The following is a 15421-nucleotide window of genomic DNA, read 5'->3' on the forward strand; positions in this document are numbered from 1 at the left end:
AAGGCTCTCACAGATTCTCGAAGTTTGGTCATCTACGTGGAATGTGCTCGACCTAGGAGATGGTGCTTTGGGCTCGAAGATGAAGTCTTAAGCTCGGAGATGGAGCTTCGGGCTCGACCTTGCCACTAGCGGGCCTGGAAAACCATCTTGAATGTCAAACATTGTGGATTGCTAGAGCCATTGATGTTGGACCATCTAAAATTGGATTTGTTGTTGCTCCAAGTCTTTCATGAAAATAGAAGATTAATTTCCGAATGTGGGATAAGGCAGAAGATTAATGGATAATGGAACACGAATATCACTAGACAAAGCTAATTATATATTAAATCCTTTAAATTTGAGAAGATTTTTATGGGTCATAAGGTTTTAATTTTCTGACATTATACCACAAGATAATTGTATCAATTTATGCCATTAGTCAAATTGATTGTGAGAAAATTAGAATCTCATTACCTCTTTTAAAATCACCTCAAAGCTAAAGGGTGTAAGATGTAGATAGCCCTAAAAATTTAGAAAAAGAAGGAATTTATTAGAGGATGCAAAGGAGAAAAGCTTTACTAGGCTGCTTAATTAGGATAACTCTCACTTCTATATGAGATTAATTGAGACTAAAATAGGAGTGTTATACTAGGCTGCTTAATTTGGAACTGGGGAAGGTAGACTTTTTAGCTCTTCTTTGAGTTAGAGTCTACCCAAATAAAATTGGGATAAAAGATATGCATCTTGCTTTACTTTTTCTCATCACCATCATGCATGTAATTGGAATCTCTAGTACTGTTTGGGTTAATATTTGAATATTGGATTTGAATGAAGGAAAGCCCAAGGATGCCAACTAAAAGGAGACTTGCCCGAAGCCCAACACCGAGCCCAAAGGCAAATTGAAGTCTTCTCATCTTATTACAAGCCACGTGCTTACCATTGAAGAGACAAGTGATGGAGACTAACCTACTACCAGCCAAAGAATACTTTCTAGTGGCATTCCAAGTAAAAAGTTGATGACTCACTATCCTTCAAGTGCTTTCAGGCAAGAACAAGTTACAGTAGTCGGGCTAAATTACCTATAAAGGGAGGAAGAGGCCCCAGAGACAAAGACACTCAACCAATCAACAAACAAACATACAAACTCTGCTTTCAAGCCAGATTTGCATCCAAAAGTTGAAATCAACCCAGATTTAGTCTTTTTTTAGCAATAAGCTATCTCTTGTCCAGTTTAAAGCTCTGCTATCTCCCTCAATGGCGTAGTATCGATTCCATTGTGTAAACTTGTTTACCATCCATCCATTTTTAGCACATAAACCCCTATTAATTCAAAGAGAAGCGATTGCAAGAGGTTCAACCTTGCCAAACAAGGTGAAATCTTGCCCGAGACTCTTTGTTTGTTTTCTAAATTTGTAGATCTATTACTTAATGCATTTGCCAGTATGTATTCAAGTTATTTCCATCAGTTTTCCTATCTTAAGAGTTTCATATGCATCTGGATCTGGTTAGTTCAATGGATATATTATCATTAAAATCAATCAAGAACCATGTAAATGCCTTAAAGGGGCCTGGATTCCCTTCATTTGAACATACATGACTATGAACTAAAAATCCTTGTTTACAAGGCAAGAAAAAGAACTTAATGTGGACTTAAACCATCCACGACAATCCTTTGATAACAAGAAGTATGAGTAACTTAGGGCGCAAGTAATCGACTAAAAACACACTTGTTCTATATTTGCTATACTGAGATAGCAGTGGTACTCCTAGCACTTAGTTATTTTTTATTGCGAACCTCAATGCGTGCACCTAAGGCCCTATAAAGGCACCTTTCAGAACTAACACTGTCCTCATCTTGTAGCACATCAACAAGTAAAAGCCCGACTATACATCCAAAGTGCCAATCCCTTACGGAGCTATGCTGAGGTTCGAGGATCCTTCTCCAGAGAAATCTTTGCCCGAACATAGTTTTGGCACGCCCAGTAGGACATTCAAAGTCTTGTATGCCAAGAAAAAGAAGGAAGGAGAAAACCTTTAGGTGGAACACAGAATACGAGCCACCCCAGTGTCTACGAAGATCGAGCATGATAAATCATCCAGAGGATTTTCCTTCCCTGCAAAGACCAGCTATTCTAGAAAGTCGGACTTTATCCGAGAAGTCAAAAAGGAAGGTAACCAATGAAGATTTATAAGCCACCATGGTACAAGTGCTGAAAAGTATAGAGAATATCACTCTGGAAACCAGAGGATAAGTAAGCAGACTTTGTTCCTTAATAGGGAGTCTGCAAAGAAGATTAGATATGGAGTACTCTACTCCAAAGAATGGTTATGCCAGGGAAATAATGAGGGAAGAGTCCTGAGAAAGAACCAGTTATCCCTCTATTTCCTTTGCTTGAGAAAAAGAGGGATAAAGGAAAAAACAAGGAATGATCTGAAACTAGTCAAGCAATGTTAAAAGACAACGTAGAAGCGGAGTTGCCCGATCCCCTATTATTTTCACTAGGTAGTAGAGGCAGAGTGGGCAAGAAAGAAAGAAATATGGGATGCCCCAATTAATCGGAGAATTTAGTGGAAAATGCGAGCCTACCAAGGCAGACAAGTCTCCTCCTTATAGGCCCCCACCATTAACCAATAAGGGAGGGGATGCAAAGTAGAGACAGCTCGACCTAAAGAATGAAACCTTCTCGGGCAATGATCGCAGCCCAAAATGGGGAGCCCTGCATACCCCATACAATAATACAGCTAACCAGCAACTCAAAAATGAGTTAGATGAGTTAAGAAGGATTATAGCTCAGAATGCTCAACCTCAGGCTTGCCCGCTGTTCAGGATCACTTACCAGAAGCCATACCCAAAGTATATTGATAAGCAGAATCATTTTCCACTCAACTTCAAGATGCCCTCGTTTCCTACTTTTAGTAGGGAAGATGACAGTGTATCATCTAGAGATCACATCTTCAAGTTCTCCAATCATTGCGTGGCATTCGAAGATAATCCTAATTATAAATTAAGATTGTTTGGGAACTCATTGGTTAGCCTAGTATCTCAATGGTATTCTCTATTGCCCCCCAATTTTATTGCTAACTAAGGGCAAATGGAGATGGTTTTCCATGAGCTGTTCTATAGGATGGAGCCCGAGATGTCTATCAATGATTTAATAGAGGTGAAGCAATACGAACATGAGTCTACAGAAGACTTCATGATGAGGTTCAGAAGAACATGAATGAGGTGCCAATTCCCTATCAATCATGCCCAACTCATATCCATTGCTCAAAAGGCCTTGAGGCTGCCTTTGAGGAAGAAGTTTTATGATGTACAGTTCAATGAGTTGCAAGAGTTGGTGATTGCTGCCACAAAGTATGAGAAGCTGTTGCTTAAAGATCAACAAGTGAAACACTCATCTAAGGTGCCTCATTTCTACAAAAGTAAAGCTGCAATTCACCAAGTAGAGTTTGAATGAACATAACCAAAACAAAATGATGGCCATTAAGGGTGGGTTTAAAAAACCGAAAACCGAACCGGACCGAGGCAAAAAAAAATCGAATCGAATCTAGTCAGTTCGGTTTCAATTTTTAAGGTTCGAAAACCGAACTGAACCAAACTGAACTGAACAAATATATATATATTTAATTATTTTTTCAATATTATAAATAGTTTAGTCATACAATCATAACAAAACATAACCTGTTACCAAGTTGGTTTGCTTGAAACTTTTCAAGCCCCTGCGCATGGGTTCGAATCCTCATGCCTCTAGGGTTTCAGATTAGTTTTTTAGTTTTTTTTAGAAATCAACAAACCCTTTAACCCTAGTCGCACCCTTTATTTTTTTCATTCCTCTCTTCTCTCTCTTATTCCTTGCCTCCAGTGTAACCCTAGCCCAGTAACCCTCTCGCGCAGCCGAGCCTCATCTCTCTCTCGCTCGGTTTTTAACTTTAATCGCTCTGTCTCTCTCAATCTCTCAGGTGACCCACGACAACGCGACCCTTCTCACTCTCAATCTCTCACACCTGGCCTTCATCGTCAGCTTTTTCTTGCCCTTTCGAGTCTTAACAGCAAAAGGTTAGCCTCCTCTCTTTCTCTATACAGAGAGTCTCTCCCATTTTCCCAGTTCCCGCAACCTCTGAGCCTCCTCTCTCTCTCTCGGTCTTCAATCACTCTCTCAAACTCCCTGTCTCTCACTCTCTCTGTCTCTCTGTGAAGAGCTTCATTAAAGCCAAGCACAAGGAACTCGAGGCTCGCGAGAAGGACCAGTAGTACTAGTGAAAGGTGGAGGGCAGCAAATCCTCCGCGGCCAATAAGCGCAAGGAAAAAGCTGAGAAGCGGGCGGAGGCTGCCACGCGGAAGTCTGAGGCCGACCGATTGGCAAATATGGAGGGGAATGAGCTCGAAAAGAAGGAGCAGATGGCGTTAGAGAAGAAATCGGATGAGGTGAAGAAGAAACAAAGACGTACGGTCGAGGAGGAGGAGTATGAAAGGATGGTGGTGGTGGAGAATAAGAATCGGGATGATTCGTTTAGGAGACTCAAGGCTTTGTTTAAGTTGAGCTTTTGTTTTTTGTTATTAGGAGAATTTAGGGTTTGTTTGGTTAGGGGTACTGGATTACATCGGTTTCAATTTGGATTCGGAATAGAATTGTTGTAGTTTGTATTGAATAACTGAGCTTTAGGAATTAGGAATGGTACTGTACTAGCTTGAAGCTTTGGGAATTATTTGAGTAAGGAATCTGACTCGGCATTAAAAACATGCGACTCGGTGTGTATGAGTGTGCTTGATTGCTTGTGTTGGCTCCGAAATCTTAGCAGTGTGAATCGTTGGTAGAACACCTCTTTTAGACATATGGGTTGCCTATCCAATCCTGAGCACTTTCTGTTTCATCATGGAGCTCTGAAATCTCACGGATTTTTTTGCTATTGAACCAAAAAAAATAAAAATAAATTTGAACCGAACTAAACCAAACCGAAATTTTGGTTCGGTTTCGGTTTTGGCAAAAAACCGAACCGTTTTAAACTGAACCCAGCCCTAATGGCCATGGAAGAAAAGGGATGGACATGTGTGCGGCAGAGATGACTACCCCCTTCAAACCTTTAATAGTGAATGGGTTAATCCAACCAGTCAAGGATTAGAAAATGGTGACGAATGATGATGGATTTGTCCCTATGAAGCCCTCTAAACACCAGATTTATTCTTTTGATTTAACCAATGCCTCAGAGATCTATGAAGAGTTGGTGTGGGCAAGAGTGGTTATGCCCAACAACATCAAAAAGATGCCTAAACCATAAAAGCTAAGAGGAAAAAAGTATTGCAAGCTGCACTATACCTTCAATCACTCCATAACCAATTGTGTCAAGTTCAGGGATTGGATACAATACCTAATAGTGAAGGGAAAGTTGATCTTAGAAAAACCACAGGGCAATATGATGATTGACACGGATCCCTTCCCGTAAGCCCTAATAAACATGATCAACCTAACTAGGGTTGAAAAATGGAAAGGAAAAGCCACTTGGGAAGTGAAAGCAAAAAAAAAGGCAAGTTGACAGACCAACAGAAGGAACTATCAAGCTGCCCGAGAAACCTAAAGCAGCCATAGTTAAAGGTTTAGTGTTGTGTAACAAGTGATAGTGTGAATGAGAGTTAGAAATGCCAACATCATGAGCTATTATTGATCAAGAATTGATCAGAATAAGAGAGAAAGAGGAACAAGAAGTCTGCAGAAGTATCATGCGGGCAGTTGAGAAATAAACTTCCATAAATGTTTTCCAAAGGTTAGGGGGAGATTCTCAACCAAAAGGCTTATCCGAGGTATTCAGAAATTAAGAAGCCTCCGAAGAGGTGGAGGACAGAAAAGCCAAAATACCAAAATGGGTGGATGTAAGGCATCCCCAACCAAGTTACAATGATGTCAGAATGAAGGGAAGAACAAAGAGCATTATATCCTCATTCACCAAGAAAGGTTTTGCCCGACTCAGGTGAAAATGGTACGTAGTAGGAAAAGATAAGAGGCATGTCAAAGGAATGAGAGCTTCTATGATCAGCAGAATTCAAAGGCATCACAAAGCTCACATAAACTCATTAAAAGTCCCCACTGCCTCAGAAATCTCTGAAAATGTGAAGTTTGAGAAAGTACCTCATGGGGGAAGAAATCAACTTTATTGGAGAAGTAAAATTGAGGTAGAAAAAGCAAATAGCAAGACTAAGGGGGGAAGAGATCATGTGCCATAGAGCCCTTATCCTGGAAAGTAAAGAATCCTAAGGAAAGCTCAAGAGGATATGGTAATGATACCAACACCAAGATGGAGCCCAGAGCTAATATGTTTTGGAACTATCTCGCTTAAGAGAGGAATGCCTCCATCGTTGCGGGTTAATACATTATGTGAAAACCTAGTGCAGGCACAAAACTTTGGCATAACTCGGGAAGAAAGGTTGCTCGAGTTGATGTTGCCAAAAGAAGCACAGGCCTAGTTAGATGAATTCATGGACCGCATTGAGGGCAAGAAGAAGGATCTACCTGGACCTAGCAACTTCCATGTAAACATGACAGTTGTTCTATCTGCCATGTTTTGTCTCAAGCATGATCAACGTACCACAATGGAAAGTGATTACTTAGCAACAAAACCTATGATGGCACATGTTAGTATTGAAGAAGCAGGAAAATAGGAGTCGGGTAGAACAGGTGTGCCAGAGCTCACAAAAAAGGAGCCTGAGAGAGTGTACTCAGACAGAATGGTCTTCAGTCACTCGAATTTGACCCTAGCCAACCATCTCAAGCCTATTTATGTAACTGCTCATCTGGAGGAAGTACCATTCAAGAGGTTTTGATTGATGGAGGAGTTGCGGTCAATGTGTTACCATATAAGCAAATGAAAATAGTGTGTAGAAGTGAGGAGGATCTCATCCCCATAAATCTAACAGTTTCCAATTTCTCTGGAGCTATCACTAGAACTTATGGGATATTGCCCCTGGAAGTTGACTTGGGCTCCAAGCAAATCATGCTAGCCTTCTTTGTTGTGGATAGTACTTCCACCAAGAGAGCTTTACTAGGCTGAGATTGGATTCATCAGAGTCTCTTTGTGCCTTCCACCCTGTATCAACAAGTAGTAGTTTACCACGAGGAATGAGCCATGGAACCAAGATTTTGGGAGATGGCAGAGGCCGAGTCACGACCATTCCTTCTCACTGCTAATGTGGCAGAAGCCAGCTTTTATAATCCTAGTATTGTGATTCTTCAGTGCTTATAAGCTGATGAGAACGGCCGCCCGACTAAGGTGACGGCCTAAAAGCTTTTGGTGCAAAGATTGTTCCTCACAAAGGAAGAATGGGATAAACCCCATATTGTCCCAACTCCCCAATATCAGTAATGTCATAACAAAGAAGAAAAGACCAAGTAGTTGCAATCAGGTCCTTAATCAAAAGACTATTGGTGTATGGAAGAGAGATGAAGCAGGAAAGGGAAAGCTGTTGCCCGAGCATACAACAATAAGGTAAAGTTAAAGACCTTCAAGGAATGAGAGATAGTATGGAAAGCAATTCTGCCTATAGGGAGCTCAAGTTAGAGGCTTTGGGAAATGGAGTCCTACTTGGGAAGAACCTTTTGTTATTCACTAAGCACTGGATAAGGGAGGATATTACTTGATAGATTTGAAAGAAAACTTGCAAAAACATCCAGTTAATGCTAAGTTTTTAAAGAAATATCATCCAACTCTCTGGAATGTTAGAGATTGTTATATTGAAGAGAGTTAGTGATTTCAAAGAGAATTAAAGTTATATGGTGCAGTAAGAACTTCAATATAATGCAAGAAGTGAATCAAGTAAAGGCAAAGAATAATTTTATTTCATAAAAAGAAAGTTACAATGGCCTTAGCCTAACAGATTTACATATTCACCTAGAGTGATTATTCTGGAGTAGTAAGTCTGCATAGTTGTAAAAATTCTAGTAGGCTTGGCCAAAACAGTGCTGCTATTAACAAGTTGAGACTTAGCATGTTCGAGTTCCAGATTTTCCTTTTTCACTTATTCGATCTATTGTTTAAGTGTGCCAAGGAGAGTCGCTTACTCAGCCTTTATCACAGTAAGATGCTCTTCTAACTTCTGGATTTCAGAAGTCACCACATTGATCATCTCCTCTATCATTGAACCTTCATCCACTAATTGTTGAATATGAGTGGAAGTACTGGATTGTTTCTCCTTAAAGCACCTCACTCGATTAGCTTGCATCTCAACCCTCTGATGTTGATCCTTAAGAGCCCTCAAGTTCTCAAAATATGAAAGGAATGACTCATGCTGAACTCTTGATACTTGATCAGCCTTGAATAGATATGTTATGGCCTTCTTTACGTCGTGAAGGGCCTTGAGGCTGAAAGAAGCTGAGATGTCCCTCTTCACCCACTCTTGAAAGACTTGGTGTTTCTCTTGATGGCCAGAAGATTTAGAAGGATGCCTTGAGGATTTTAGATTTGTCTTAAGTTGCCCGAACTCTTTAAAAAGCTCAGGCAAAACTGCAGTGGTGGAAATAGGTGAAGGAAAATAGGGCAGTGCTCTAGCTTCTTCAGAGGGCGTAGCAATAGAGGAAGTCTCAACAGAGGGAGGAGCCCGAGAAGTAGGAATAATGATGATGGTAGGAGCAGTGGTGGTCTTAATATTCTTCTTAAGCCTAGGGATTGGAATCCCTGTGACCCTAGAAGTTAAAAAAGGTTGAGGAAGTTTTGTCTTGTGCACCAGACGTGGACGAGAATTGCGCGAGTCCTCTCCGCCCTGTTGCAAAACTAAGAAAAACAAAGTTAGGAGAAATATTACAATTAAGAATTAAGGAAGGTAAGATGAGAGAGGTCAATATACCTGAATGGAGCCTGAGGCTTTGGAATGAGGGGTAGTGACTCCTGGTTACTAGGGGGATCACTTCCACTAACTGGAAAATAAGGAATTATGCCCAAACCCTCACCAGATGCCTATAAATTTCAAGGATAAAGAGCAAATGTCAGTAACTAAGTTATGGAAAAGAAGGTAGAAGTGAAGGTATTTCTATACCTGAGCAGGGTCTTGAGTAAAAGGAGGAAGCTCCTCTGTAATGGTTGGTGGGTGAGGAAAAGCCAATGCGCTAATTACCTCTGAGACCAAGAGGATCTTAAGGACTATAGCCTCCCCAAATGCTGTTGTTGTTGGTTGCTATGACTCATGAGCTAGAGATGGCTGGGGAAAATAAGAACAGAAAATAAGTATAAATAAAAAGATATTATGACAGGAAGATTCAAGATAGAAGTACTCACCGAATTGTTGTCCTCTTCCACAAAATGCAACATCTCCCCAGTTGACGGGTCAAACTGGGAAGTACGAGCCACCACCGATGGAGGAGAAGTTCAAGGAATAGAGGTAGAGCTTTGCCCGACTGAAGATACAACTACTCCGACCTTAGCCTATAAAAAGAAAAGTTAGGTATTAAAACTCTATAGTGATGGGAATACAAGTATAAAGTGTGGAAAAGAGATATACCTTTGAAGGCTTAGCCCGAGAGGAGGAAACATGCATTGGTCGGCCAAGTAGAAATGAAGCCTCGGGCTGAATGGACCCTTCACCTCTAATGTCCTATTTAAAAATACAAGTAAGGAGTCAATGCAAATATTGAAACAATAAAGGAGAACAGGGTACTTAAAAGAATTGAACCTTTACCACCAATTCCTTAAGGGTAGCATTAAGAACAAACTTGTCTTTCTTATACAACTTTGCTCCTAATGGCTCATCCCTGGAAATGACAGTAGGCTTCTTGGTTGCTTGGGGCCCTAAACCCAAAAGAAATGAAATTGTTAGCTCTTAAACACAAAATGTAAGTAAGAAGGGAAGGTTGAAACAAAATTCACTTACTGGAAGCTTTCTGTTTCTTCCTACCCACGCCTGCCTCAGCCACAGAAGCAGAATACTTGGAAGATTTAGCGACATGTGCCCTTGTTCTCTTCTTTGTAGGGGTTGCCTACAGACCATGAATGGAAAGTTGAGCCCGAGGTCGCTCTTCGGGCTTGGACTTTGAAGATTCCACTACTGTTGCCCGAGTCCGTATTGTGGCCCACAACAGGCTCAACCTCGCCTTCTGAGTCTCTAAGTAGCTCAGAGACATCCTCACCTGCTCCAATGCCTTGTCTCTTTGCCTCAGCTACGGCTTCTTGAAGGACAAAGGCATCCCCAGCCTCTTCATCCTACTCGACGTCCATTTCTGCGGAGTTGCCTTGGGCTACAAGTGTAAGGAAACAAAAAAAAGTGTTAGAAAAAGGCAAATTCATGAAATTTCATGAAATTACAAGTAAAAAAAGGTAAAAGGTACCTATAAGAAGGTGTTGATTCTTCTGATGAATCATTTCCTTCCAATTTGCAAGCTCATTTAGCTTTAGATAAGATTTGATTGAGGGTTGCTTGAAGAAAAGGTCATAGGCTTCACGTTGGTCTCCTCCATACTTCTTAATCCATTTTGCTTCCCACCAAGAAGACGAGCTTGAAGTGCATTCAAAGTTCAGGGCCATGAGCTTTCAAGAAACCTTGCTCAGTACCTTAAGACTTCATCAGGCATCTTGGAATGTGACTTCTTATGGAGAGTGAAGATGATAAGAGGTATTGCAATGAATGGAGTCGAATAAGGGCACTGGGATAACTTGTCTAAACCCTAACTGTCTAGCACAGAAGTTGGGGTGGTAAACCTCCAGCCTGCGCTTATAGTGGTCACTCCTCACTCCCCAAGCTAGGCCTATTGGTTGTATGCAGCTGATAAATCTCTTTCTATAGAAAGGGCAAGCGTCTTCTCAAAAAATATCTTGGAAAGCTTGGTCAGAGAACCAAGGATATCTCCTCAGCACGGACGCTCCCTATTCCAAGTCTGCCTGAGTCCTGTAGACTCTGAAGAAGTAAAGGTAGCAGAAGGTGGAATGATTGGTGAGAGAGGCCTTAGCGAGGATTCGAGTAAGGGCCACTCCTTCTGGAAATTCAAGGTTGGGAGCCCGAAGCTCGGGGAAATACCATTAAAGCCAAGGCTAGATCATCCAAGTTGGACCATAAAGGTTGGTTTCGAATGGTTCACCCTTGGTAATCTCATACAAGAGATGATGGAGATGAGCAAGAAGGAAGATGCTCGTGGCTACATCGTTAAAGTTGTGAAGAGCTTCTACGAAAAGAATCCATTCTACTTTCACTCCTTTAGATTTATTAAGGAAGACTTGTTTGTTGAGTCAGTAGAGGAGAAAATACATATGCTCCTGATCTCTGTTCGGGTTGGAGGAAAAGGGGCCAAATTCCTTCTTGGCAAACGAGATGAAGCCTGTAAATAAGGTCTCATAGCTCTTGAAGGTTAAGAAGTTATACTCCATTTGAAGAAAGAGAGCAGAGCTGCCCGAGATTTCAGCAATATGGTGAGAATGAGAAGCCCAATCATGGGTAACATCTACGACCCTGCCCGAAGGCCTTAGCCCGAAGACCTGCGCCATATCGAGGATGGTCAGGGACATGGGCCCCATCTTAAAGTTGAAAGTATTGGTGCCTGAGTTCCAAAAGAGAAGAACCATAATAAGCAGCTCGGGCTTAGCAATCACAGTCGACTTAGACAACATTATCAGCTCATAAATTCTGTTGTTCATCCATTTCCTTTTGAAAATGGGCTCGAGCTCATTTATCCATTGTGTCCATGCCTCATCCTTCATAAGTAGGAAGCTGTGACGGTGGTTTGACCATTTAGAAGACGAAATGCCCAACTTAGCTTGAAATGGGTTTGGGGTATACCAATTCTCCTTGGGCATATTGTTTTCTATAGCTACAGGGACCTGACAACTCCATGCAGGCCCCAAGAAATGTACTCCTCCTTCATCCAAGAACAGTTCAGTATGTAGCCTGTCCGAATGCGATGAAAGTCGTTGAGCAAGGGGCGCATGGTGGAAATCCCCTCACTAGCCTCACAAGGAGATTGAGTTCGAGCAACTTTGGGTGCCATTGGATGATTTTGAGGAGAAGATAGGAAAAAAATCAGAATTAAGGGGCAAGAACTGAAGAACGAGAAAAGTTTCTGGAAAGTTTGAAGGCTCTGAGAATTCTAGGAAGTTCTGGGAATTCGAAGGTTTGAAGTTGCTAAGGTATTTAGCCAAAGGGTTTAAGTGAAAATTATATAGTAAGTGGTTACTTAACGATAGAATTCGTGGGTTAGTGCAAAAGTTTAGTTAACAACGGCTGTTTTAAATGGTGCAAGTCCCGAGTGAAGGCGTGCAACAACTATTTAATCATTATTAGCGTCTTGGGTTACAGACTCAACAATGATTAAAGGGGGCACTATTTGGGTTAATATTTGAACATTGATTTTGAATGAAGGAAAGACCAAGGATGTCAACTAAAATGGGACTTAGCCGATGCCCAACACAGAGCCCAAAGGGAAATTAAAGTCTTCTTACCCACATACAAGCCACGTACTTACCATTGAATAGACAAGTGATGGAGACTAACCTACTACCAGCCAAAGAATACTTTCTAGTGGCATTCCAAGTAAAAAGTTGATAACTCACTACCCTCCAAGTGTTTTCGGGCAAGAACAAAGTTACAGTAGTCAGGCTAAATTGCCTATAAAAGGAGGAAAAGGCCCTAGAGATAAGGACACTCAACCAATCAAACAAACATACAAACTCTGCTTTCTAGCCAGATTTGCATCCAAAAGCTGAAATCAACCCATATGTATTTTAGCGACAAGCTATCTTTGTCCAGTTTAAAGCTCTGTTATCTCTCTTAGTGGCGTAGTATCGATTCCCTTGTGTAAACTTGTTTATCATCCATCCTTTTTTAGCACATAAACCCCTGTTAATTCAAAGAGAAGCTATTGCAAGAGGTTCAACCTTGCCAGACAAGGTGAAATCTTGCCTAAGGCTCTTTGTTTGTTTTCTAAATTTGTAGATCTATTACTTAATGCATTCTCCAGTATGTATTCAAGTTATTTCCATCAGTTTTCCTATCTTAAGAGTTCCATTTACATCTAGATCTAGTTAGTTTAATAGATATGTTATCATTAAAATCAATCAAGAACCTCGTAAATGGCTTAAAGGGGCCTGGACTCCCTTCATTTGAACATACAAGACTATGAACTAAAAGTCCTTGTTTACAAGGCAAGAAGAAGAACTTAATATGGACTTAACCCATCCACGACAATCCTTTGATAACAAGATGTCCGAGTAACTTGGGGCGCAATTAATCGACTAAAAACATACTTGTTCTACATCTGCTATACTGAGATAGCAGTGGCACGCCTAGCACTTAGTTATTTTTTATTGTGACCCTCAAGGCCTACACTTAAGGCCCCACAAAGGCACACTAACTCTGTCCTCTTCTTGTAGCACATCAACAAGTAAGAGCCCGACTACACATCCAAAGTGCCAATCCCTTGGGGAGCTGTGCTAAGGTCCGAGGATCCTTTTCCAAAGAAATCTTTGCCCAAACAAGTACTACTTGCATATTATTCAGAATTTGCTATCTTACCTTTTAGCAAGCATACGTGCGCACCTGTACCTTGTGCCACATACAAAAATATTGAAACGTAATTTCAAAACTTTTTTTCTTTTTCATGTGTTTGTGAACTAGGTCAATAAAAACAACTTTGAAACGAAACGTGTATATCTTAGCTAAGCTAAGAATGTTTCTCTCGTTCTGGTGAGGTTGATGAAATGAGCTCACTGTTTTAGTGATGAGAACCTCAGAAACTTAGGTGGTCCAATTTTATTGGGATTCATGAGTTGTTTTAATCTACATATAACTTTGCTTTCATCTTGGAACCATAGCTGGCTTTTGAGTCTTTGACGTGCATATTACTCTGTGCTAAGCATCAAACCACAATGCATGCATGCATCCTATGAATGACAAGACGAATACTTTTCTTCGGAGATTAGATGCTTTATTTTCTATACCAAATGCTTAATTTGTGATTCAATTCAAGACATTACTAATCAATTCTATGTACTATATTAATGTAATATCCAAATTTAGATTTTATTATCAGTTAGTGATGTACAATAAATTTAGGATGCTATTATTGACACTAAAAAAAATACACTAACAAGTGTGCAAATGAGTTTTTTAGAGTATCAATAATAGTACCTCAATTTAAAAATTGCTAATATGAAGTTAACTTTGAAGGGTAAATTAGACGTTAGATTCGCAACCTATAAAAAATGTTAAGGGCTTATAGGTGAGAAAATGATGGTATTACACTCTAAAGTGTGTCAAGTGACTTAAGTTGACGAAAAGTTGGTTAGAATAGCTTTAAATATAATAGTAGGGATGAAATTAACAATTTTTAATGAATTTAGAGACTTATTTTACCAAAAAAATAATTTAGGGACCTAATTTTCACTGAGATGATAGTTCATGGATTAAATCGGCACTTCAACCTATTTATTATTATGAGTTAGTAAGGGTTCAATTGATAATTGTTTTATTTTATGTTATCTGTGAATTTCTATCATATTTTAATATTGTACATGATGATGTCGATATATTTAATAAGTATTGAATGAGATAAAATCATTAATTAACATGAAGTTTACACATTATTTGTCTCATTATGTTATATTAAAATTTTGATATATGTGGATTAATTACATATACACCGCCTAAGGTTTTTTTTATATTTTCACAAAACTCCTTAGGTTTTCAACATACACAAACACCCCATGACATTTTAAAATTATTTAAACTTCCCGCCGTGACAAAAAAACGTAACAGTTTCATCTCTACAATTTCATCTGTTATCATGATATAATCTCAATTTCATCTATTATAATAATATAGTTATTATTTTTACTCAATAAAAAAGCTTTTTGCCATTTTAAAATTATTTTATGCTGATGTCAGCATAAAACTAACAAAATCCTAACGGTAGGGGTTTTGTGAAATGATTTTAAAACGTCAGCAAGTGTTTATGATATGTAAAAAATTTCAGGAGGTTTTGTTAAAACACAAAAAATCTCAAGAGATGTGTATATAATTAACCCATAAAATTGCACACCTTGACTTAGTCAAATTGGTTAGAGTAGTATTTTTCACTTATGTGAAGAAAAAAAAATGTGATAAGATGATCATTAGACAGCTTTTTATTTAGACAAAGTCAATAAAATGAAATCGGTATATTATTTTTGTCCATAAACTTTTTGATTTAGGCCTAAATTTTATTTCATATTTTCTATGCCCATTTCGCTGATAAAATTAAATGACGAAATAAATTTAATATCCCCAATTATATGGATCATTTACTCCTTAATTTGATATTTGAAATTTAGAAAACTTCATTTTAATCCTTGATAAAGATGACTTTATGATTAAAATCATGAGTAAGATCAAAATCTAATTTTAGTCTCTTGATACATTAATAACCTCATTTATTAATTATATTTTAATTTTTTTATAATTATTTCTCTTTTTTCCCTAATTTTGAATGTATTAATTTTA

This window comes from Malus sylvestris, chromosome 13, assembly GCF_916048215.2.
Source record: "Malus sylvestris chromosome 13, drMalSylv7.2, whole genome shotgun sequence".
NCBI lineage: Eukaryota > Viridiplantae > Streptophyta > Magnoliopsida > Rosales > Rosaceae > Malus > Malus sylvestris.